This window comes from Pollicipes pollicipes, unplaced genomic scaffold, assembly GCF_011947565.3.
Source record: "Pollicipes pollicipes isolate AB1234 unplaced genomic scaffold, Ppol_2.1 Scaffold_3087;HRSCAF=3621_pilon_pilon_pilon, whole genome shotgun sequence".
Lineage (NCBI taxonomy): Eukaryota > Metazoa > Arthropoda > Thecostraca > Pollicipedomorpha > Pollicipedidae > Pollicipes > Pollicipes pollicipes.
In genome coordinates, this window is record NW_023596225.1 from 46260955 (window position 1) to 46288245 (window position 27291).

Below are 27291 nucleotides of genomic sequence, written 5' to 3' on the forward strand. Positions count from 1 at the left end.
CGGCCGGATATTCCCGGACTTCGTCGTATCGCCGAGCCGTCCCAGTTGTGGTCGCCAAGCCAGTCTTCGTCCCCGTGGCTGAGTTATCCCGAAGGAAGGTGGCTGCCCCGATATTCGCCGTCGTGGACTAGCCGTTGCCGGTCCATACCGCTGATGAGGCTGAGAGGTGTCACACCTACCAGATGTTTGGACTAACGAGATCTGCTTGTGATCAACACGTTTATCTGACTGACGAGTTGTCACACAGAAGTTTTGTTTTCACCCCTCCACACTTGTTTCATGAAAACCGTCGTTGTTTGAAGGGAATGTTCGACATTTGTATGTGACTTGGAACCGAAATAGCTAACGCGGAGATCATTCGGTACAGTTCACTGCCATGCCCTTCTTAAGACCTAAACCTGTCTAGTTTCTTAGCTATACACCCCCGAAGATGTGCAGGTTTTTCTGGAAGATCACTTCAAGGTCACCCCGGCATTCGTAGCGTCATAACAATGACATTAAAGTTTTGCCATTCTATTAGCGATGGGCCGCCAACGCCAACAAATATATAATTGTTGAGTCATTCATATCTGGCGTTGGCGAACATCATTTCCACAAATAACGGGCGCCAATGGGCTTTCAATCAATGTCGTGCAAGGTACGATGACGCAATCAAACAATGACGTATGCAGGAGCATATTTACTAAGCAGAGAAATTGTGTAGTCTGGAGCAACCTTTTTCAACTTAAAGCATGCCAGTAGCTATAAGTGAGCTTATTTCATCATACCCGAGGCCTGCTTCAACAACTTCAACTGTAGAACATTCTCTTAAAACAGGATTTTACGCCTTGTGATCGTCATTAGCTTTGTAGAACGCTCAAGTAGGTTGTCGCCAGGGGCGGATCTAACCTAGAGTTTTTTGTGGGGCGGGGGGGGGCGTTTGTCGCCAGCTGGCTGGTGTGGGAAGCGAGGTCCGGTACATGGCGCCTCTCGCGAGTACCTAGTAGGGACACCATTCAAGCACCGAAATGCTTTTAAATCTTCTATATATAGTATTCATGTTTACAAAGCTCGTAACATAAAATGTTACTTCCAAGAGTCAACTGGTCAGATGGGGTTCATTGCAAATGGTGATAACAGACGGTAAGTAGACGAAACTTTTATGAAGTTCTGGCAATGTTTTGGGGGGCCAAGACATACTCTCAGAGTTTTTTGGGGGCATGGCCCCGTGGCCCCCCCCCCCCCACCCAGGATCGCCTATGGTTGTCGCACCCGTATCGCTGAAATTCACACAACAGAAAAATTATGACTGCTTGTGTAAAAACCTCATGGGATAAGGAACTTATTGATTTAATATATAACAGCTCGGATCACAACAGTATCACACATTCAACATTCATGTCAACATTCTTGCGCTCAAAGAGCAGGTCATTTGCAGTATCTGACTAGTATGCAGCAGGCTTTTATGCCAGAATGAGAGAGCTGTCTGCAGACTTCTAGACAATCTTGTGGTGTGGGGACTGCAGCCTTGCAAGCGGTGGCGGGGGGGGGGGGGGGGTTGGGGTGGGGGAGGGGGGGGGGGGTGGTGCTCAGAGCGATGTGTTTTCGTGGCGAAGCAGTAGATCACCACTTGCTTTAATAAAGTAATTGTGGAACACTGAGGAACGTGCGAAGCTTGCGCCACTATCAAAAACACGTACATTTGCCCCAACGACGAGAACTGCTTGCCTTCAGTAACACCAAGGAAATCTGAGCAGTACCTTATATTGAAATACAACCGGTCAGGAAACATCATAACAAAACATGCATGCGTGTAAATAGGTGGTCGTTATCAGCATAATATTAGTATGCCGCAGACTTGTACACGGGCTTGCCAACTGGGGCAGCAGCCTTGTAGGCAGGAGCAGGGTGGTACTCGGGGTACTGGGCCTCTCCCTCGTAGGTGACGTCAGCGTTGTAGCCTCCGTAGTTGTCAGCGACGTACTTGACGTGCTGAACACGGCCGTCGGGCAGAGCCACCGAGTAATATCCCTGAGTGTTGTGGCCATCACTCTCCTCCTTCTTGGCGAAGTTGGCTCCAGAGTAGTGGTCGTTGACTGCGTAGTCGTAGGCGAACGGCTTGGCCTCCTCCTTGTACTGGGGCTCCGGGTGGTAAGGAGCTGACTTGTAAGACGGGGCCGGGTGGTAGGGGGCCGGAGCGGGCTTGTAGCCCGGTGCCTCCGGAGCTGGGGCGGCGGCGGCGACAGCCAGCACAGCGGCAACGACAAGGACCTGCAATACCATAGAAAGTATGTTATTAATAAACCACCCTTTGCTCGACATCTTTGTTTTTTTCGATCAGGATGCCTCTCATGAAAAAGTCCCCAGCTTCACACCAAGCTCCGCCCCCCCCCCCCCCCTCCCAATTTTCATCAAGCACATGCCTGCATGCTGTGTTTTGTTTTCCGAGCGTGCAGTGAAACTGATGCCTGCTTCCACTGTGCCTTCGCTTTTATAGGCCGGCCGCCAACCACTGATGAAAGGCCACGGTCATTGTCTCGCTGAACAGACTGCCCCCTGCGCTTTCATATCGGCTGGAATGGTGTCACCATGCATTGGTGCGGACACGAAGCCACTCCTTAACCCACGCCAAACTCTTGCCTTCTGATCTTTTTTGCGCCGATAAAGGGCTGTTGATGTTGGGCACCTGGGCACCATGATGTTGGGCACCATGATGTTTGGCTGTTGATGTTGATGTTGGGCGCCTGAAGATATTGAAATAGGCACGAACTGAGATAAAAAGCTCAATTGTAAAGTATTGTTATGTGTTTAACAGCAAAAGGTTTCTCTGGATAAGGAATTGGTACACAATTGGTACACATTGTCACACACACAATGCAAATACACAATGCAACTGGTACACATTGTCCCTAATACGTGATCGTCCTGTTGCGTCATGGAAAGTTTTATGTCAGAGCCAGAGGCAGAGTCGCCGCGTCAGAAGTGCCGCTGTAAGCAACAGCTGACTCACTTGTGGTACTTCTACGCGCCGCAAGTTGCCGTTGTTTGTTTATGTGAGCAAATTATTGCTACAAGCATTAATTGTGTGCATTTTGGCTTTACTTGCGTTGCTATGGAATCCTTTTCTGCGAAGTAATGTTTGTGTCACGTACATTTGCACTCTCGATTTCGGCGTCATTGTTCAGTTATTCGATGTCAGTGTCAGGCCCATCATAACTATCTCTGACCCGGGATGGTTGCTGAACCAATTTCCAAGGTTCACTTCATCATGTTTTCAAACGTATTTGATGATCTTAGTTGGTTAGATGGCCATCGATGGTCATGCAAATTCTTTCAAAAACATGCTTGCCACGGCAAACCAGCGCGCGCGGGCTTGCATCGCTAACCGATTGAGCTATCTCCTTGAAAACGCAGGAAAGGCAATGCAGCCTTTTATAAAACATTTTTAACTGGTCTTGCGGTGTTCATGGATGCCTGTAAAATCGCTAGCAAAAATTCCCGGCTGATCCAGCCTATGGCTAGCGGGATATTTAACGGGAAACGGGTATGTATGGTGGATGACTGCCAGATGCGTATGTGCTTAATGGGATGCAAGCTTCATACTCGGTTATTCGTGTAGTAACATAGTGCGAATCGCTTACATCCTTAACGGAAACCAGTCGGCCACCATTCGCCACTTCCACCTCCCTCAATACGCGTGCGCGTGCTTAGAGATAGCTCTTGCATATAACTAGGAACTTCATTACATTTGTTTCATAAGTAATCGCAAAACCGGGGGACCAGTGTAACTCAAAACTTGAAATAAACACTGCCATAACGATTTCCAAATTTGTACCATTTAGTGCATTGTACTTTTAATCTCACGTTATTCGTCTCAACAATTCGTCTCACGTTATTTTGAAGCTAGTCGGCCATGTTGTCTAATCACGAGAAAACAGCACTTGTTCTGTTCTTGCCGCATGTCTTCACACCTGCGCAGATTAAAGGCAATTCAGTTTGAAATATGTCGCGAGGAAAAATAAGAAATGATCCTTCACGAGCATAGAAATTGACACGACCATTACTTGAAATGAACAAAAAACATTTAAGATGCCTTTTGAATGAAAAGGCGTCGCAAAAACCTTGCGAAATAACGCGTTTTGTATATATGGGGAGTTAAAAGACTTAATTGAGACAAGAACTATGTGCGTTACTCTAAAAATAGACGTTAAGTACAGCAAGCACACACATTAAAATGAACAATACAGTTACAGCGCTTTCTGGAAGATTTAGTCTAGAAAGGTTAGACTAGACGCAATCAGATGTACTAGACGTACACGACACTTAACTAGAAAACCGACTAGACTGGAAAATGACTGGCAGTTTGAAGCAAAGACATGAGTCGCTGAAAGTATACCTTGCGTGTTAGAAAAAACACGTTTTATCTGATAAGGGCGGTGTTTTAGCAGTCTGCACCATCTCAATTTGCCACAAAACTGTCTCCAAAGACTCTTTCCTACGGGCCTACAATGCTGAAATTTGTCAAGAAGCCCCACAATGACGTCATGGTAGAATTACCCGAAATGAAGGCCCCGGATCATTCGGTGACATTAAGACGACGCGGACAGTATGTATTTAGGAAAGTTGGTGTTTGGACGGGACATTGCACAAAATGACGAATCAATAGGTGGTGAATACAGACACTGAATCGGTGCATGCGGTGACGAAAATTTCACCACGATGCTGGCTGCGGTAACGACGACGTGTGTTAGTGGCTGCTGTTTTTAAAAATACCGACATTCCGACATCCCCACGATTACTGACGCAACCATGGTCCGCACAAACTGGGCTTCCCCACGTGAATTACACACCGTATATTGATCGACGCTTTGAAATTGGATTTGCGCTTCCATCCACGCTTGCTGCTGAAAAATGGCACAACATGTGGCAAACCTTCAAAAACAAGGAATTCCATCTTGCCTGTGTCTGTGCACATGACACGTGGCACGTGCGGCCGCACATCTGGCACCGCACGTGGTTCTCCATTCATTTCCTTACCAAAACGTGTCAATGCATTGCTGCTCCGACGCCTGTTTACCGAGTCGTGGCCACGCCTTTGAACGGCTGCTTGTCAACCTCGCTGTCGGTCACGTCTCTCGGCCGCCCGTGCAAAACCAACGCGCCTCAAATGACCCTTCCGCCACTTGCCACGCCCGAGCCCCAAACCGCAGCGGCTCGCGAATTACCTGTGTAAAACATCTCGTGCGCCCGCGTGTCGTGTCCAGGTTTCACCATCCGGCGATCCACCGTTCGGCCCGGGCACGACGCGACACAAAATGGGACAGACAGTCACACAGATAGGCTGACTGACACAGGAGCGCAGCCAGAATCTGTGACGGGGGGCTACCATGACTTGCGACGGGGTGAGGTCATTTTTCGAGCGAGCCCCAGACTTATCGTCAATACCTACGCACTGCGAACAGACTGACGGACCCCACACACGCCAATAGGCACAGCACCTAGCGTATCAATGACCTATCGATGTTGGTTTGAAACGGTGTCTTAAACAATTATTTCAGCCGTGTATCGCACATGTTGACAAGGCTATGCGCCAGTGTAGTGTTACTAGTCTAAATTGAATCACGACTGCTGGACCCTGCATATCGTTGCCCGTGGCAGTGTATGACATAAAATTAGAACAATTTCCCTGGTCGCCAAATCCGGAATCAGTCGTAAATCCGACGGGAGGGGGAGACTAAAGCTCCATGAGCTCCCCTTCCCCTTGGCGCAGCCAGTGGCCAGTCAGCCAGCCAGTACCCACGCAGGACGCACGGACAGACGCGAAGCAAATAGCGAGCTATAATCATCGAAGAGAAAGCGGTAGTACGGTCTAAATCTTCCCGATAGCATGTCTATCACCTCATACTGCTTAAGTTGTGTTATGCTTTTGCTTACTCCATCAGAAACGTAGTCTGGCAGGCTGCCGAAACCTTAGGCACTAAAGCTTGCCTGATTCAGCCTCAGGCAATATTTGGATGAGCTTATATATATATATATATATATATATATATATATATATATATATATATATACAACATATTTAATAATATATGTTAATGAATAAATATTACATGAGCAATTAAAGAGATGGCCCATTCTGTTCCAGTCAATAACTTTTCTATGCGATGTTGACTAAGTGTGTGTGTTGGGGGAGAGGGGGGGGGGGGGTCGACGACATTGCACAACCGTGCTAATTCGTCAGCACAGCCGGTGACACCGTCGGAGCCGCCCGCTCACTGGGGTCCCGACCGTGACCGTCTGTTGGCGGTGAGCGGCCGACCTATAAAAGCGAAAGCAAAATGGAAACAGACATCACTTGCGCTGCAGACGAGGCCATCAGAACACACCATGCAGGTGAGGGCTGGAACGATACTGTTGAAATGTTGCCCTTTTGACTGCCAGAGCTTATTTCAGGACAGTCAAACTATAGGTTAAGCGACTGGAAATTTGTATACGGAGATCAAGCATCTAAAGAATATCGTGGCAAAACAGCGCTGTTCAAATGGCCGATTCTTCAGTGAAATATCCTCTACGGTATTCCAGGGTCTCGTCGTTGCCGCCGTGCTGGCTATCGCCGCCGCCACCCCAGCTCCGGAGACGCTGGTGTACAAGTCCTCCCCGGCCCCATCCCACAAGCCGGCCTCTTACCATCCGGAGCCGCAGTACAAGGAGGAGGCCGAGCCGTTTGCCTACAACTACGCCGTCAACGACCACTACACCGGTACCAACTTCGCCAAGAACGAGGAGAGCGATGGTCACAACACCCAGGGATATTACTCGGTCGCTCTGCCCGACGGCCGTGTCCAGCACGTCAAGTACGTCGTCGACAGCTACGGCGGCTACAACGCTGATGTCACCTACGAGGGAGAGGCCCAGTTCCCCGAGTACCACCCCGCCCCTGCCTACAAGGCTGCTGCCCCTGCCTACAAGGCTGCCGATAAGCCTACTTACAGCCATCCCACCCAGGCATACAGCCCTGCGGCGTACTAGTCACGGGGTGAGGACGGGTCTCTGTTTATATTCATTAATGTTTCTGTTATGACCCTTGTCTTTTCCTGACCTGTCTTTCAATAAAGGATTTGTTTTAGCCACGGAGTTCAGAAGGAGCTCTCCTTGCGTTTGGGTGCTAACGGTGCAAGGGTGCAAATGTCTTTGGTCCTGATTCAGTAAAATGACATCGGCATGAACTGAAGCTAATAACCACAATATTCTTTGTAATGAGCATTAAGTAATGACCTCTCGTGGCTGTTGATATCTACAATGGTCCATCTTTATCTGATTCTCAGAATTATTGTACATGAAAGGGAGTGTTTCACAGATGTATGGATCTTTAAACTCATATAGCCATGTTGAAGATCATTCGGTGCAGTTCACAGCCTTGTGTTTCTTAAGACATAAACCCTTCCAGTTTTTCAGCTGCTCGCCTGCAAAGGTGTGTAGACCAAGGTGTAATTTCTTACGAGCCTTGCAAAGGTGTAATTTCTTACGAGCCTTCACTACTGACGTCATAACCCTGTGACCCAGTTAAACATCGAGAGCCCATTATTCACATAACGTGACAGCTTTATCACCTGGCGACTTCGTAAACATAGTGTAGTTAATTAGCACGGTTTGGGGTCGCTCCGATTTAGAAGAGAAGAGACGTTCTCAGTCCTCAGAATGCGCGGGCCAGATGTGCTTAATGAGACAATGCGCTGATAGCCCCCCGTCGACAGCTTCAGCGTGGTGCCCTCACATGATACCACTTGTGTTGAAAACGGAAACACTGCTTCCGGAAAATGAAATGTCTTGAATTCGTCTACAATTCAAGCGAAAAAATCAGAAGCATGTAAAGATGAAATGTTGTACGTACCTACAATCCCTGACAAGACATTACTCAAAAGTCATTATAAAAACATTCGTGGTCGTTGCCTTCGGGTTATGCGGATGTCGTTTCTCACAGCTGGGCGAGGAACATTTGAACGGTGGAAAACGTAGGATTACCTACTCAAAACACCAAGACTCGGCGAAACCTTTTTATTGTAGTAACGGAGAGCAAACAAATGAAAACATTATAACACAAACATGAATAGATTTAGATAGACAATCGCTCTCACCCTGTGACTAGTATGCTGCAGGTTTGTAGGCAGGGGCGGGAGAGCTGTACGCAGGCTTGTGGGCAGACTTGTAGAGCGGAGCTGCAGGCATGTAGGCCGGAGCAGGATGGTACTCGGGGTACTGGGCCTCTCGCTCGTAGGTGACCTCAGCGTTGTAGCCGCCGTAGTTATCGGCGACGTACTTGACGTGCTGGACACGGCCGTCGGGCAGAGCCACCGAATAATATCCCTGGGTGTTGTGGCCATCGCTCTCCTCCTTCTTGGCGAAGTTGGTGCCGGTGTAGTGGTCGTTAACAGCGTAGTCGTAAGCGAACGGCTTGGCCTCCTCCTTGTACTTGGGCTCCGGGTGGTAAGAGGCCGGCTTGTAGGAGGGGGCCGGGTGGTAGGGAGCCGCAGCGGACTTGTAGCCTGGAGTCTCCGGCGCCGGGGCGGCGGCGGCGACAGCCAGCACGGCGGTAATGACGAAACCCTGGAATGCCACAAGGGATGTGAGGCCCTGCTATACAGTAAGAGGATATTTGAGGGATGAAGCAGCCAATTTAGCAGAGCGGGTTTGCTGGGATATGCATAACATCGCCATCAAAGCAATGCACGTCACATCGCTAAACCTACAATGTGCATGGCTTGAAATAAACTCTCCAGTAGCCAATAGGGCACCATATCAACGGTATTATTTCAGTACATACCTGCATGGTGTGTTCTGGTGGCCGGGTGTACAGTGCAAGTGGTGTCTACTCCCTTGGTGCTTTCGCTTTTATAGGTCGGCCGCCAACCACTGATAGACGGTCGCGGTCAGATTTCAGTGAACGGACGCCTCCAACGGTGTCACAGGCTGTGCTGACGAATTCGCACGGAATTCCTGGTACACGCCCATCTTCTAGAAGAAGAGCATGATGTTACCCATGAAGTTGCGTATGGACACGCCACTCAATTTCTGCAGGAAGTTGGAAGTTGGCAATGTCTGACATATAACACCAAAATAGTTTCCCCGATCACCAAATCCCGGAATCCCGGGATTGTTTGTTTGATTGTCTGTCGGGATTGTTGATTGAATTGATTGTCTGTCTGTTGAGTCTGAGTTTGAAGATGTACGGCCAAGAACATGCAGCTTACGACGCAGCATGCTCGTATCAATCTCTTTTTAGCCAAACTCTGAACCCAAGGCGGTCATGCCAACTTTTTGAAATCCTTTATTTGAGCAATTTAGACTTCCTCTCCATCCTCAGCTGACAGCTGATCTGGCCTCGTCCTAGTCCCCTTTGGCCCCATCACATCGCATCCAATTTACTACAATTTTGGTCGCATTTCATCCGCCAGTAACTATAAAGTGGGTTAACTCCGAAGAAAAACCAGAATATTGGAACATAAATATCGTAATGAAGGAATGAGGCTAAATCTTGAGATAGCTTATATCATTAGCATGTCCCCCCACTCACATGCGGCATTCCTTAGAAAAGCACAGGAGGAAGCGGAAACTGGCTGACCAGGCTCATACATGCATGCATATTCCTTGTTTCTAAGTGTCTTGAAGCTAAATAAACTCTCAACTGACTGCATCGTTGTCTTTCTTAACCCCTTACCCATTCAAGTTTCTGAGCTACACGCCAGCGACGACGTGCACATTATTTTGGAGAGACTATTTCAGTACGACCCGGGCATGTATGACGTCATGGTGCTTTTTTCTTTCCGTTTATTCTCCACTCCAGAAAAAACTTCGGGGTGTTGGTCAACTTGACCTCCAGCCAAGTAAGTGTGAATGTGTATACCCAAAATGAGCGCGAAATAATAACATGTGTATGTGATAGCTTAACACGCGCTCGGGTAGAGGTCATTTAATCTTCAAAGGTTTTCCGGAATGGTTTCCAAGCGGCGTGGGCAACCCACGCCAAATTTTGCATTGGTGTAGTAATTTGAATAGCAGATTGTTTGGTATCCCAAATTTGACACTCCCATGCGCTCCCAACATGGAACTTGTTGGGAGTGCTTGAAACCCTCTTAATTTGATGGACACGGCCGTCGGGCAGAGCCACCGAGTAATATCCCTGCGTGTTGTGGCCATCGCTCTCCTCCTTCTTGGCAAAGTTGGTGCCGGTGTAGTGGTCGTTGACGGCGTAGCCGTAGGCGAACGGCTTGGCCTCCTCCCTGCACTGGGGCTTCGGGTGGTAAGAGGCTGGCTTGTATGAGGGGGCCGGGTGGTAGGGGGCCGGAGCGGGCTTGTAGCCCGGCGTCTCCGGTGCCGGGGCGGCGGCGGCAACAGCCAGCACGGCGGCAATGACGAAACCCTGGAATGCAGTGAGAGGATAATTAACGGATGAAGGTGCCAGTTTAGCAGAGCTGTTTTGCTACGATATATATATATATATATATATATATATATATATATATATATATATCAACCTCACTACCCGTGCAATGCATGCCACATTGCTAAAGCCAGAGTGCACTTGGCTTGAAATAAACTCTAGTAGCCAACAGGGCACCATATCAATAGTATCATTCCTGTACGTACCTGCATGGTGTGTTCTGGCGGTGGACTTCGCCTGTGTGTTTGTGTGTTCGAAGTGTTAATTCTTATTCTTTGAGTTAAAAACAGCGTTGGCATGCACAAAGAACTGTCAAAATACCTTGTACACGTCTCTATCAACTGCAAAAGAGAAATGTACATTTTCATGCACACGTTGCTTTACGTTGCCGACATATATCAAGTTATTCCGCAAGCCAGACGTTGCGTCTTTTTGTGGCCTGCAACGTGCTAGATCGATTGAAATCGCAAAGTGTTCACCCTATATGGTTTAGTTCACATACAGGAGAAGTTTTTCCTTCAACCAGAATGAAATTAAGAGCAAAACTCGGTTCAGCCTTAGATTATTAGAAATTATACGCGCATTTTCCCAATAAGGCAAACCGTCAAATTTTTGACATTTATGACATTATACAGCAGATCAGAGCGTTTGTCCACCTTGGATCATATACCTTGAACCGTTGTAAGTATAGGAGTATACAAAACGTATTTGTTTTCAAGAAATTCGGTTTGGCCTGCTTTACTTTAAAAGTAGGTGGTCCTTGCAAGCGGACGAACATCAACGAGTAGCCCTCTCATACCTTTTGTCCCCTAGCATTACACACTTCAGCCACCCAGCTCCGCTTTGTCCTTGAACTTTGGCCATATTGCAACTTTACAGGGAAATGTCTGAAATATTTTGAACCTTGACCACAACTCCTTGCAGCATATGCAGCATTACTATCTAATCGCCATGACAAAAAATCTGGCCATCTTTCTACGAAGCATGGCGATAAAGCAATATTGTGCAGCACTGTCACGTTCTGACTAGCCTTAAAGTTGCTTATTTGACCCCTTGCGGAAAAACTTTGACCCATGTAGGTGGTGTCACCAACCCACACAGGACCATGCAAGTCAGGCATTAAAATGTTGACCTGATGTCACGTTTATGAGAGACATCTTTGTGTCGAGGATGGGCGTAAAAGACCAATCTAATGTGTTGCGACAACGAAATAGATTATCTAACATATTTTGATATGCCGGCAGTTACTGGCCTGACGACAGGTCACCTTTTAGGTCTAATTATATTTCTGCTGATTTGTACCTACTCTTTGCTTATTTTGTCCTATATTTTTCTATCAGCATGGTCAAAGGCCCGTCTGGAAATATCACCATGAAAGCAGATAACCACAAAAAACACGTTTGGCCCTGGTTAGGTCATGACCCCCAAAATACTCCGTGACCAAGAAAAAGTCGAAAAAAGATAATGTATGGCGCGTAACCGGCTGGTGCCGACGGCGGCGTCGCGCGGCCGGTTGGTGCCGACGGCGGCGGGGCCTGGCCGATTGATGCCAACGGTGGTGCGCGGTCGGTGCCATCAAACCGGCTGCATCAAAGTTAAGTCGAGCGGCAATCGTGATCGAAGCGTCTTGCACAAACGAACAACGTCGCTCTGGATTAAACAACTGGCAATTGTTGATGGCACACAATGATGCGTTGATATGAGATGTGCGGCAAAATATCAGAGACGCTGGAGTGCATGCTTGGATTTTGTGCATTTTGAACAATCGAATGAAGCACAATATTTCCATGCGTGCTTATTTGGAAACTGCCACAAACCACGCTTTATGTTACTTTTAAAGAATGATAGGTCTTTAAGAAGAGTGCATCATATAAAAATGATCCCAACTAACACAGATATGCACCAAGGTAGCTGTGCACTGAGATTGGTGCTAGAAAAAAACAGTTAGGATATAAAGCGGCATCTGGTAAGAACACAATGACATGCATGTGAATGAAGAAAAACTAAGCCAGGTAAGAAGTTAACAGTAATATGTCAATAACAAGAAAATATGTTAGATCGCTTCACATCAAACCACGCATGATATATACCACCACAGATCACCATTGAAGCTATGGAGAGTGACAAAATGACGTGGGCAGACATAATGTGGTCCAAACTAAAGACTAAGGTGCACTATTTGCCCCATTTGAGAAAGCTTGTACGTACTTGTTTTGTACATTGCCAAAACATGAATGGCAGCTAAATGGGCACAATAGTTTTGTATTACTTTAAATTGTATTACATCAAAGTTTAAACTTATCAGGCCAGTAAGGACTACAATCAAAGAGACAATCATTGCACTGATCAAACCACAGATGCATTATATCACATCTTGATATTAAATACTGATGGATACAGCAAAACGATCGAAAACAACACCAACCAATCTCACAATATTTGTTAAAAACTGTTATTTCACAGAGCAAACCACGTCCATAGCTTTCATTCCAATGCAGAATTCTACACGACAATTGGACTGATGTGCACACCACAAAAATATGGTGGCATACCTATCCATCAAACAATATGTTATAAGAGAAATGGTTCGTTTAGATGTGCAAGTGTGCTTCAGTTCCAGAATACGCTCAAGGTCCAGAGTGTGCTCCAATTGTTTTCCATAAGTTACAACCTTTGATATTCTATAAGTTTAAAGAAGACAGACACTCCACATTAAAAATTAATTGTCAGCTTTACCATCTTCTTCTCTCAACTCTTTTCCATGAGTTATGCTGCTGTTCGACAATGTTCAATAATGATGTAATGCAAATTAAAATACAAATACAACTTGTGTGCATGAAACAGGTAGACATAATTCACCCTAGGTAGGCTTTCGAAACAAGTGATCATCATCACCTTCCAATCCGTTGCTAACCAAAATCTCATTTGACATTCCAAACTAACATTGAACTTGATGCATGAGAAGGAAACTCAGCACGTATCTCCTTAGCACATCATGCTGCTGAGAACTTTGCTCAAAAGAACAATGAACCATCTCCGTGAGTGTAAGCTTCACCCGAACAGAACATTCAATGCTGGAAAAGCGCCAATTTTTCATTTGTCGCATGGGCGTAGACTTGGGCAGCAAAAGAAGCAGAACTTAATGCGTCAATAAAATGGAAACATAGCGATTTCCGGCTGTTAACAAGGCTCGTCCCGTAACGACAAGTCATTGACATCAAGGGATCCAGGTCAACATTTTATTTTTAGGAACATAGTACCTCGCGCAATTTTTGACGCTTATTCAAGTACAAAACGCAAAGCGGTTTTGTGTGACTTCGGTTGCCATGACCTGCAAAGGGTCGAATAAGTTCAATGACCTTAAATGAACACCAGTGAAATTCTGCTTACAACAGGTATCTACGTTCTGGTGCACTTTGGACACTAATCTGGATTTTAGCCTTGCGTAACGTTATTTGACCAGAAGGTCATGAGCTAGGAGCCTCAGATTTTGTCAAAAGTAAGTTAGCTCACAGTCTAAGAATGCCTTTGAATTTGGTAAAAATAGATGTCTTAGTGTCTGAGATCTTAGAGGATAAAATTGACCCCACCCACCTGAGCAAGTGGTATTCAACCGGTCACCCGGGCGCTTGTTAATGCTTGCAGGTTAATGGCTGTTCGGCATTGTAGCATGGCAAGCTTTGTTGAGCTGGGTCAAAAGCTAGGCAAGGCGGGCTGGGCTGCGGGCTGATAAATTGGAGAAACTTCCGTCTATAATCTGTATCTTTTCAGAGAGGTGGTATTCCATGACCTTGACCTTCCGGCAGCAGAACCTGAACTCAGCTGGGGTCAGCGTGAATCCGTTGGTTTCACACAGGCGTGCAGGTGTTCGAATGAAAGGGAGAAGGCCTGCTTGATATTAAGTCGTACAGCAGCGTTTCGTCGGCATATTTGTACATCATCTCAGCGCCAGCAGTGACGTCATCACGCTTTTCGCAACTCTGCCTGACCTTATGGTACACGTGACGTTTATATTTCTGTCGGTGACCTGATGCTTAAACGGTGCCGATTGGTGCCCTAAAAGTCCTTTCCCACCCTCTTTTAATCCGGTGTATTTTCCGTACGCATTTTCTGTCACTTCAAACAGGAGTCGGCTCTGCACCATGAGTTTGTCGAGCTAACGCGTTGGCTGTGCATCGCCGTGACGCGTGTGACGGGCAGAGTCGCGGCCCAGACAACCCAGACAATTTTTTTTTGTGGTGAGGCTGAGTGCTGAAAGAGTTGTGTCAGTCTCACCAATTTCTGCCTGGAACGGTCATGGATTTATTACAGAAACTAGCAAAGGAATGGCTCTTCATTCTAATGAGGTTGTCGCGTGGCAGAGGAGCTTAAAAAAATCAAGCACCTCTTATCCGTTTGGCAGGGAATTTCGCCATAAGCTTTACCACACACAACTTGCTACAGCAAGAAAAAATTTATAACTGGGTGTGAATCACTGGTCACCCTAACAGTCATGACGATTTTTTCTTACAAACGATGAAAAGATGGATCTCGCACCCACCAAACCAGGTGGCCGGAGACCAGAAGAACGGGAAACAGAGCCCCTCCCCCAAATATATGACAATTTAGCGCCGTCCCTCAATCGGTGATGACCAGAAACAACTGACTTTCTCCAATGCACCCACGCGCCAACTTAGCAGGATATCCCCAGGGACTGCATCAATACGTCATAAAAATCTTACTTCCCTAACACAGCCGCATCAATGAAACTATCCCACTGGAAAATACATGACACCCACAATCAAGACCACATGGTCCATATTTCATAGGTCGTTAGTTCAGACCGTAGATCCTTGTATTGAAATACGGCAGGTCAGAAACCATCACAACACAGCATTCATGCATTTAAATAGGTCATCCTCAGTGGTTTACCAGTATGACGCAGGCTTGTATGCCGGGGTAGGAGAGCTGTAAGCAGGCTTGTAGACGGACTTGTTGACTGGGGCAGCAGCCTTGTAGGCTGGAGCGGCAGCCTTGTAGACAGGGCCGGCAGCCTTGTAGGCAGGGGCGGCAGCCTTGTAGGCAGGGGCGACAGCCTTGTAGACAGGGCCGGCGGCCCTGTAGGCAGGGCCAGCAGCCTTGTAGGCCGGAGCGGCAGCCTTGTAGGCAGGGCCGGCAGCCTTGTAGGCAGGGCCGGAAGCCCTGTAGGCAGGGCCGGCAGCCTTGTAGGCCGGAGCGGCAGCCTTGTAGGCAGGGCCGGCAGCCTTGTAGGCAGGGCCGGCAGCCTTGTAGGCCGGAGCGGCAGCCTTGTAGGCTGGGCCGGCAGCCCTATAGGCAGGAACGACAGCCTTGTAGGCAGGGGCAGAAGCCTTGTAGGCCGGAGCGGCAGCCCTGTAGGCCGGGGCGGCAGCCCTGTAGGCCGGGGCGGCAGCCTTGTAGGCCGGGGCGGCAGCATTGTGGGCAGGGGCGGCAGCCTTGTAAGCATGGGCAGCGGCCTTGTAGGCAGGGGCGGGATGGTACTCGGGGTACTGGGCCTCTCCCTCGTAGGTGACCTCAGCGTTGTAGCCGCCGTAGTTGTCGGCGACGTACTTGACGTGCTGGACACGGCCGTCGGGCAGAGCCACCGAGTAATACCCTGGGTGTTATGGCCATCGCTCTCCTCCTTCTTGGCGAAGTTGGTTCCGGTGTAGTGGTCGTTGACGGCGTAGTCGTAAGCGAACGGCTTGGCCTCCTCCTTGTACTGGGGCTCCGGGTGGTAAGAGGCCGGCTTGTAGGAGGTGGCCGGGTGGTAGGAGGCCGGAGAGGGCTTGTAGCCCGGCGTCTCCGGTGCCGGGGCGGCGGCGGCCACAGCCAGCACGGCGGCAATGACGAGACCCTGCAATGCAGTGAAAGGATGATTGACGGATGAAGCAGCCAGTTCAACAGAGCTGTTTTGCTACGATATATGGGTATATAGGTATATATGTATTTGTATATATATATATATATATATATATACATATATATATACATATATATATATATATATATATCCCATTATCCATTATCCATTATCCCCATTATCCGTGCAATACATGTCACGTCGATAAACCCAGTGCTCTTGGCTTGAAATGAACTCCCTAGTGGCCAACAGGGCACCATATCAATAGTATTCTTACAATACATACCTGCATGGTATGCTCTGATGGCTGGGTGTGCAGTAAAAGTGGTGTCCGCTCCCTTGGTGCTTTCGCTTTTATAGGTCGGCCGCTAACCACTTATAGCCGGTCACGGTCAGAGTTCCAGTGAATGGACGGCCCTAACGGTGTCGCCGGCTGCGCTGTCGAATTCGCACGGAACTCCTGGTATACGCCCACCTCCTAGAAGTAGACCATGATGCGACCCATGAAGTTGCACATGCACATGCCATTACATTTGTGCAGGTGAGTCGGAACATAAATTGCCAAGCACAGAGAGCTTATGACACAGCATGTTCGTATCGATCTTTTTTGGCCATGCCCTGGACCCAAGATGATCATGCCAACGATTTGGGATCATTTATTGGAGCAATTTATACTTTCCTCTCATCTCCAGCTGACAGCAGTTCTGGTCTTTTCCTTGCCTCGTTTTGACCCCATCATATCGCATTCAGTTCGCTACAGTTTTGGCCGTATTTCACCCGAAAGTAATGACAACGTGGATTAAGTGCGAGGAGAAACCGGAATATGGAAGCAGAAATAGGTACAGGTATGGTATGAAACAGAAATAGGTATGGTATGGAGGTATGGGGCTGAATGTTTGGGATCGCTTTTGTCATGAGGATATCCTCCCGCCCCCCCTCCCCTACACACACACACACACACACACACACACACACACGCACGCACGCACGCACACACGCACGCACGCACGCACGCACGCACGCACGCACGCACGCACGCACGCACACACACACACACACACACACACACACCACACACACACACACACACACACACACACACACGGCATTCTTTAGAAATAAATGGGCGGAAACAGACACTGGACGGCCAGGCAGATGCATGCATGCGTATTCGTTGTTTCAAGATATTTTTAAGGTAATAAACTATCAGCAGACTTTTACAGATACGACTCTGTCGTATCGACACTGTATTGGCCGATAAAAAGCTAGCGTGACGTCACTGGTGCCAAGACTTCAATGCACGTCGTACCGCTGGAGTCCGAACATAATGCTGAGGGGCAAACAGAAACCAGAAATATTCGTGCAGATAGTGAACACGCCGTTAAAGGGATGTGCATGAGACCAGCGAGCCAGTAACGTATAATTTTGTGGCGAATACAATGATGGGCTTACAAACCTAGGCTGTAATCAGTTACTATGCATTGTCACGGGAAGTGAATACTCATACACAAGTCTTATCCGAAAAAGGGCGGCAGAAGCAACGAGCTACTTCGTGCCCCTACCGTATAAATTCAGTGGCAGGCGCATGTGATCAGCTAGCCGATAGCGTGTAAGTTAACGACAACTTTGCTGAAGTAACAGCCTTACGCGATAAGCATTTACAATGCACCTCGAGCTCATGCGGGTGCCGACTTGTCGAGTGTGCGAGTCATCTTATGACTGTTAGACTGACAAGCGGTTCGCACCCACTGATAACTATTCTCTTTCCAAAACAAGTTGTGTAAAACTCATGCCGGCACTCCCAGGAAAACGGAATCGAGTGCTGAGTTTCTAAAGCATTTCTGCCACCCGACAACCGGATAACAATGAAGAGCAATGCCTCTGCTTATTTATGGAGTGACTCCAAGACCGTTCCAGACAGAAACGCGTGAGACTGGCACAGATCTCCCAGCACTCAGCCTCACAGCAATTGTCTGGCTTGTCTGGGCCGCGACTGCGTACATCACAGACGTTACGGGGATGCACAGCCAATGAGCTCCAGTCGCTTATAGCGCAAAGCCGACCCCAGTTTGAGTTGACAGAAAACGCGTGCGGAAAATACACCGGACTAGAAGAGAGTGGGAAAGGACTTTTGAGGCACAAGTCGTCACCGTTTAGCCATCAGGTCACCGACAGAAATCTAAACCTCACATGTGCCATACGGTCAGGCAGAGATCCGCTACCGAGAGTGGTGACGTCACTGCTGGCGCTGAGATGATGTACAAATATGCTGACGAAACGCCGCTGTACGACTCCCAATGTCAATCAGACCTTGTCCCCTTCATTCAAACACCTGCACGACTGTGTAAAACCAACGGAGGCATACTGAACCCAGCTGAGTTCAGGTTCTGGCGCCGGGATGTCATTGCTGTGGAATACCACCTCCTCAGGAAAAGACATGGACTAGAGACGCAGCTTTCTCCAAAATATCAGTCGGCAGCCCAGCCCACTCCGTGTAGATAGTGATCCAGCCCGAAAAAGCTCGCCATGCTACAATGCCGAACAGCCATTAACCTACAAGGATTAACAAGCGCCCGGGTGACCGGTTGAATACCATTTGCTCAGGTGGGCGGGATCTATTTTGTTCTCTAAGATCTCATTAACTACGAGAGCTGGAAGTATCAAATTCAGTGGGTTTCTTAGCCGGGGGGCAAACTCACTTTTGACAAAATCTGAGGTTCCCAGCTCATGACCTTCGGGGCAAATAACGTTACACAAGGTTAAAATCTACATTAGTGTCCAAAAGCCCCAGATCCTAGATGCCTGTTGTCAGTAGAATTTCACTGGTGCTCATTTGAGGTCAGTGAACTATCTGACACTTTGCAGGTCATGGCAATCAAAGTCACACAAAACTGCTTTGCGTTTTGTATTTGAAAACGTGTCAAAAATTACGCGAGGTGGTATGTTCCTAAAAACCAAATGTTGACATGAATGACTTTATGTCAGTGACCTGTCGCCAGGGGACGAGCGTCACTAGCAGCCGGACATCCCCATTTCTGCATTTTCTTGACGTATCAAGTTCTGCTTCTTTTGCTGTCCAAGTCTATGGCCGTGCAACAGATGAAAATTGGAACTTTTTCACCATTCAATGCTACGTTGAGGTGAAGTTAACACTCACGCAGACGGTTCCTTGTTCTTCTGAGCATAGTTCTCAGGAGCATGATATGCTAAGGAGATACGTGATGGGTCTTCTTCTCATGCATCAAGTTCAGTGTTAGTTTATCATGTCAAATGAGATTTTGGTTAGTTATGGATGGGAAGGTGATGATGATTACTTGTTTGGAAATCTTATCTAGCCTTCATTATGTCTAACTGTTTCATGCACACAAATTATAAATGCTTTTATATGCATTATATCATTGTTGAATATTATCAAGCAGCAATGTAACCCATGGAAAAGCGTTGAGAGAAGAAGATAACAAAACTGACAATGACTTTTCTAGTGTGGAGTGTCTGTCTTCTTCAAACTCATGGAATACAATTGGAGCACGTTGGCACTGGAGCATAACAAAAACAACCATTTAAAAAAATTAAAACATATTATTTAAAAGATAGGTTTTCCACCATATTTTTGTGTTGCGCAATTGTCGTGTACGACTCTGCATTGAAATGAAAGTTATGGATGTGGTTTGCTGTGTGAAATAACAGATTTTAGCGAATATTGTGGGATTGATTGGTGTTGTTTTCGATAGTTTTGCTGTATCCATCAGCAATGAATATCAAGATGCGATATGATGCATCTGTGATTTGATCAGTGCCGTGGTTGTCTGTTTAATTGTGGTCCTTAACTGGCCTAAGTTTATCCTTTGATGTAATACGACACCGTTGTGCCCATTTAGTTCAGATTCATGTTTTAGCAATATGCGAGACAAGTATGTTCAAGCTATCTCAAATGGAGCAAATAATGCAACTTAGTCTTTAATTTGGGCCCCAGTATGTCTGCCTTCATCATTTTGTCATTCTCCATAGCTTACATGGTGATCTGTGATGATGTATATCATGTATAGTTTGTTGTGAAGTTTTCTAAGATGTTTTCTTGTTGTTGACAAATTACTGTTAACTTCTTACCTGGCTTGATTATTATTCAGTCACATGCATATCATTGCGGCTTTTTTATTTATTTATTGGCTTTTACCAAAATGGTTAACTTATAAACCAGATTATCTTTATATCCTAACTCTTTTATCTAGCAACAATTTTGGCGTATAACTACCTTGCAGTGTATATCCGTGTTGGTTCGTGATCATTTTTGATATGATGCAGTCTCATCAATGATCTATTATTCTTTATGATTAAGTATAAAGTGTGGTTTGTGGCAATTTTCAGATAAGCACGCATGAAAAATATTATGCGTCATTCGACTGTTCAAAACGCACAAATTCAAGCATACACTCAGCGTTTCTGACATTTTGTCGCACCCCTCATATCAACGCATCATATGCCATCATGCCATCAACCATCATATGCCATCAACAATTGCCAGTTGTTAAATCCAGAGCGGCGTCATTCGTTTGTGCAGGACGCTTTGATCACGATTGCTGCTCCACTTAACTTTGATGCGTTTTGATGGCACTGACCGCGCGCCACTGTCGGTATCATTCGGCCATGCTCCGCAGCCGAGGGCACCGGCCGGCCGCGCGCCACCGTCGGCACCTGTCGGTTGCACCCCGCCACCTTCGGCACCAGCCGGTTGCGTCCCCCTGCCGTCGGCACCAGCCGGTTGCGTCCCGCTGCCGTCGGCACCAGCCGGTTGCGTCCCGCCGCCGTCGACACCAGCCGGTTGCGTCCCGCCGCCGTCGGCACCAGCCGGTTGTGCGCCACCGTCGGCATCAGCTAGTCGCGCGCCACCGCTGGCATCAGTCAGTCGCGCCCGTCGCCGTCGGCACGAATTGGTCGAACCCCCCGGCCGTTGGCACCTGCCGGTTACACGTCATACATTACCTATTATCGACTGTTTCTGGGGGGCATGACCTAACCAGGGTCGAGCATGCTTTTTGTTGTCATCTCCCTTCAGAGTGAGATTTCCAGATGGGCCATTGGCCATGCTTATAGAAAAACCTAGGACACAATAAGGAAAAAATAAGTACAAATTGGCCGAAATAAAAGGTGACGTAGAAGGTGACCTGCCGTCAGGTCGGTATCTACCGTTTTATCAAAATGCGTTAGATAATCTATTTCTTTGTCGCAACATATTAAATTGATCTTTTACGCTCCTCCTCGACGCAAACATGTCTCTCCTAAGCGCGACATGAGGTCGACACTTTAATGCATGGGCTGCATTGTCCGATCTGGGGTGGTGACCCCTCCTACAGGGGTCGGAATTTTCACGCAAGGGGTCGAATGGGCAACTTTAAGGCTAGTCAGAACTTGACAGTGCTGCACAATGTTGCTTTATCGCCATGCTCCGTAGAAAGATGGGCATATTTTTCTCATGACGGTCGGATATTAATAATACATATGTTGCAATGAGCTGTAGTCAAGGATCACAATGTTCCAAAGCTTTCCCTGTAAAGCTGTAATATGGTCAAAGTTCAAGGACAGAGCGGAGTTGGGTGGCTTAAGTGCGTAAGGCTACACGACAAAATAAATGAGAGGGTTCCTCGACGATGTTCGTCCGCTTGCCAGGACCAGGCACTTCTTACGTAAAGTAGGCGAAACCGAATTTCTTGAAAACAAATGCGTTAAGTGTACTCCTACATTTACAACGAATCAAGGCATTTGGCCCAAGATAGACAAACTCTCTCATCTACTGCATTTTGTGATAAAAGTAAAAAAAATTGACGGTTTGCCTCATTAGGAAGATGTGTGTACAATTTCTAATAATCTGAGGCCGAACCGAGCTTTGCTCTTAATTCCATTCTGGTTGAAGGAAAATCTTCTCCCGTATGTTGTCTTAACTGCACAGGGTAGACACTTAGCAATTCCAATCAATCTAGCACCTTACAGGCAACAAAAAGACGCAACACCTAGTTTGCGGAATAAGTTGACGATATATGTCGGCAACGTAAAGCAAAGTATGCATGAAAAATATATTTTCTGTACTGCATTTGATGGAGACATGTACAATGTATTTTCACAGTTCTTCATGCACGACAACGCTGTTGTTCAACCAAAGAATAAAAATTAACACCCCGAACACACAAAAATAGGGGCAAAGTCTGCCGCCAGGGGTGCTGTCAACGGAGGTCAGCGCTCGTCGCCTATCGACCCACTTTACCATTACTTTCGGATGAATTACGGCCAAAACTGTAACAAACTGAACGCGATGTGATGAGGCAAAAGCGAGGAAAGGAAAAGACCAGAAATGCTGTCAGATGGGGATGGGAGGGAAGCATAAATTTCTTCAGTAAAGGATTCCAAATCGTTGCCATGACCATCCTGGTTTCAGGGTAAGGCCAAAAAAAGATCGATTCGAACCTGCTGCGTCATAAGCTATATGTTCCAGGCCATTTGTCTTCCGACTCACCCGTACAAATCTAATGCTGAGTCCATGTGCAGCTTCATGGGTTACACCATGGTCTACTTCTAGGAGGTGGGCGTGTACCAGGAATTCCGTGCGAATTCGACAGCGCAGCCGGTGACACCGTTGGAGGCGTCCGTTTAATGGAATCTGACCGTGACCGTCTATCAGTGGTTAGCGGCCGACTTATAAAAGCGAAAGCACCAAGGGAGCAGACGCCACTTGTACTGCATACCCAGCCACCGGAACACACCATGCAGGTATGCAGTGGAATAGTGTCATTGACATGGTGTCCTGTTGGCTACTAGAGAGTTTATTTCAAGCCAAGTACACTCTGGGGTGTATACATATAGGTATGTGTATACATACACATATATGTTTATGCCTATATATCGTAGCAAAATAGCTCTGCTGAACTTGCTCCTTCATCCGTCAATCATGCCCTCCCTGCATTGCAGGTTCTCCTCATTGCCGCCGTGCTGGCCGTGGCCGCCGCCGCCACGGCACCGGAGACGCCGGGCTACAAGGCCACTCCGGCCCCCTCCTACAAGCCAGCCTCTTACCACCCGGAGCCCCAGTACAGGGAAGAGGCCAAGCCGTTCGCTTACGACTACGCCGTCAACGACCACTACACCGGCACTAACTTCGCTAAGAACGAGAAGAGCGATGGCCACAACACCCAGGGATATTACTCGGTGGCTCTGCCCGACGGCCGTGTCCAGCACGTGAAGTACGTCGCCGATAACTACGGCGGCTACAACGCTGAGGTCACCTACGAGGGAGAGGCCCAGTACCCCGAGTACCATCCCGCCCCTGCCTACAAGGCTTCTGCCCCTGCCTACAAGGCTTCTGTCCCTGTCTACAAGCCTGCTTACAGCTCCCCCACCCCGGCGTACAAGGCCGCGGCATATTAGTCAACCACTGAGGATGACCTATTTAAATGCGTGAATGTTGTGTCGTGATGATTTCTGACCAGTTGTATTTCAATACAAGGGACTACGGTCTGCATTAACAAACTATGAACGATAGACCAAGTGGTCTCGATTGAAGGGGTCAAGCGTTTTCCATTGCAATAATTTCATTGATGAGGCTGTGTTGAAAAATTCGTATTTTCATAGCATATGGATTCAGTCCCAGACAGTGTCATCCTAAGATGGGGCGTGGGTGGGTGGGAAAGAGAGCCATTTTGGTTAGTTCTTTTCGATCACCACCGGAAGGGGGACCATGCTAAATTTTCAGAATGTTGGGAGAGCGGCTCAGTTTCCGGCTCCCCCTGGTTTCAGAGCATCTGAAATAGTAAGTGCAATGATACATCTTTTCATTATGTGTAAGAAAAATCGCCATGATTGTTAACCTGACAAGGGATTCGTACCCAATATATCTATTTTCTTACCCAAGCAAATTAAGTTTGGTAAAGCCTATGCCGAATTTTTCCGAAAACGGGTTTCAAGTGCTTGATTTTTGAAACTCCTTTGCAAAGCGACAACCTGATTGGAATGAAGAGCGATTCCTTTGCTCGTTTCTAGAATAACGGCAAGACTGTCCCGGACAGAAAACGGTGAGACTGACACAATTCTCCCAGCACTCAGCCTCACCGCGATCGTCCGAGTTGTCTGGACCGCCACTGTGTACGTCACACACGTCACGGGGACGCACAGCCAATGAGCTTGAGAAACTCATGGTGCAAAGCCGAACCCTGTTTGAGTTGACCGAAAGCGCGTGTGGAAGATACACCGGACTAGAACAGAGAGGGAAAGGATTTGTGCGGCACCAATCGTCACCGTTTACCGTCGCCGCATCAGGTCACGGAGAGAAATCTGAACTTCACATGTACCAAGACTAACCCGCAAATCAAACCAAAATGCCACTTGAATGTTTTAGCACAATAGACGCATCATCATGACAAAATTGACAGCAAATTTCGACCGTTTCGTATAGATGGAACTGGAATAGATGGATGAAAATTCGTTCAGAATAGGGGATGTGTAGAAGTGTAATGTCAAAGGCCCAGTACTTGAGAACTGGTATCACCAACTGCTGTTATGACCTGCGTTTGATAGCTGGTGAGGTGGGCCACGAAATCTGGTCACCGCATCAGGTCATGGAGAGAAATCTGAACTTCACATGTACCAAGACTAACCCGCAAATCAAACCAAAATGCCACTTGAATGTTTTAGCACAATAGACGCATCATCATGAAAAAATTGTCAGCAAATTTCGACCGTTTCGTATAGATGGAATTGGAATAGATGGATGAAAATTCGTTTAGAAAAGGGGATGTGTAGAAGTGTAATGTCAAAGGCCCAGTACTTGAGAACTGGTATCACCAACTGCTGTTATGACCTGCGTTTGATAGCTGGTGAGGTGGGCCACGAAATTTGGTTAGGACACGTCTTAGAAGGGTGTTTATGGAAACACCTGCGCTGCAATGGGCGGGAACAAATTATGAATGAATGTAGGCACTTTTTAAGATATTTACACCGGATCGAAGGCGGTATAAGCGGAGTAGAACAGTCCGGTGATTCTCACTTCATCTGTGCTTAAATCACTCCATGTCCCCCGAGGGAAGAAAACAGCGGCCTTGTATTGGCTCATAAAATAGCTAGCGTGACGTCACTGGTGCCACGACATTAGTGCACGTCGGGCCACTGGAGTCCGGACATAATGCTGAGGGGCAAACAGAAACCACAAATATTCGCACAGATAGTGAACAAGCCGCCATCGGAATGTGCATATGACCAGCGAGCCAGTAACGCATAATTTTGTGTCGAATGCAATCATGGGCTTTACAAGCTTGGATCATAATCAGCTAGTTGGTGACAGTCGTCTGTGACCAGCGAACCGATTGAGTAGGATTTAACGGCAGGGTGAATGACGTGGGTGACAACTTTAAGCGGCAAAAAATTGTGATGTAATTCGAACTTAACCCAGTCGTGACGCCGTTGGTGGTGCGATGAGGTGGGAAACGTGGGGAGTATGTTTGCTGCATCGAATTGTGTCTGCGCTAAAAGCGCCAGCTACATTGTAGAAAAATGAGGTACATAGAACAAGTTACATATCTTTTTTCATAAATGCGCTCAGGGCGTTTTTATCAGAAAAACGCCGGTTTATTATTTAGTTAGTGAGAGCCGCCTGATTTCTATGTCTTGCAGAAATTTATGTTTGTTAGAACAAATATTGTTACTTTCAGCAACCTCTTGCTTTTAAAATAATAAGCATATCTCGGTTTGAAGGCCTAAATTCATTCCCGTTTACAGGCCATCCAATCTTTGGACACAAGCGTCCGGCAAGCTAGTCAGACGCTGAGAACGAGCCGTAAGTTTAAACCACTGAATATTGTGTTATGAAACTTCCCGGGCGCTGATCTGTTTTATCAAAACAAAATATACTGATCAGACGATAAGATTTTAGCTCAAGAAGCTATGACGTTTCCATTGTGCGAAATTCGGTGACACGGCTGCGGCAACATACGTGCACGTTCCCAAGGATGATGACAATCATATCATGATTATGATGCCATCGCTGGAGTGTAATGGTTGTTTAAGTGACGACCGTTTTTATAATGGATTTGCACAGGAGCATTCGGACCACTTCCATGCTGGATGAGGTAACAAGGCCTCAGGCGCTTTTGGGATTTTCTTGCCGGTCAACCATAAAGGTCGGGTGTTTTTGAACCAGATGCGCATCGCAAGATTGCTGCATGAATTGCCGTTAACTTTGCACATACGGCGTTTCAACTTTCGTGACGATCCACGGCGTAGATTCTCCGCCGTCCCATACCGGTGCCAGCCACAGCGCACGCGAGACCGGTGCGTGGCTTGCACTTTTGCTGTGCTGTGCAGACTGTGCTGTGCAACAACGGCGCGTGGTTTTGCCCTTTCGCTGCGCTGCGCAACAACAGCTGTGCAGGTTTCTTCACCATCTGCGAACACAACGCTGTAGTTTAAGTGGTAGGGTAGCCCTAAAGTTGTATCCTCGGGCATTTTCGAGGGGTCTAAGAGATGACTAATACTGTCTGAGACCAATAAACGCGGCGGCACGCTTCTTAATGCAGTCAGATCGCTATGTTTCACAGGCTACAAGCGCCATCGGAGACGATAGCAAAGAGCCGACGATGGCAGGCGGGGTGCCAGTCCTGGCCGCCGCCTCTGAGACCTCGGCCTCAGTGATGCCACCACCCACAGCACCGGTGGTGAAATCAAGCATAGCAGGCGGAACTGGCCGAGTGACCATGCGTTGTACAGTGGATGAACCACATCGCATGGAACTGCAAGCAGAAAAATAAACTGGCCGCAATATAATGTGATTTGATCATGCTATTGACGTTGGCTTTAATTTTGATCTAAAATGAACGACAGACTTCCTCCACTCCCACAAAAACCTTCGAACTTATTTCATTTCAGCAAAAAACTCCGAGTTGATGGTTTAGGACGCTGTGGAAATTGCCCTCATTTCAGATGGTGTCAAAAAGCAATTGGCTAGGCGTGACTGACTCATACCTGATAGGATTGCGTT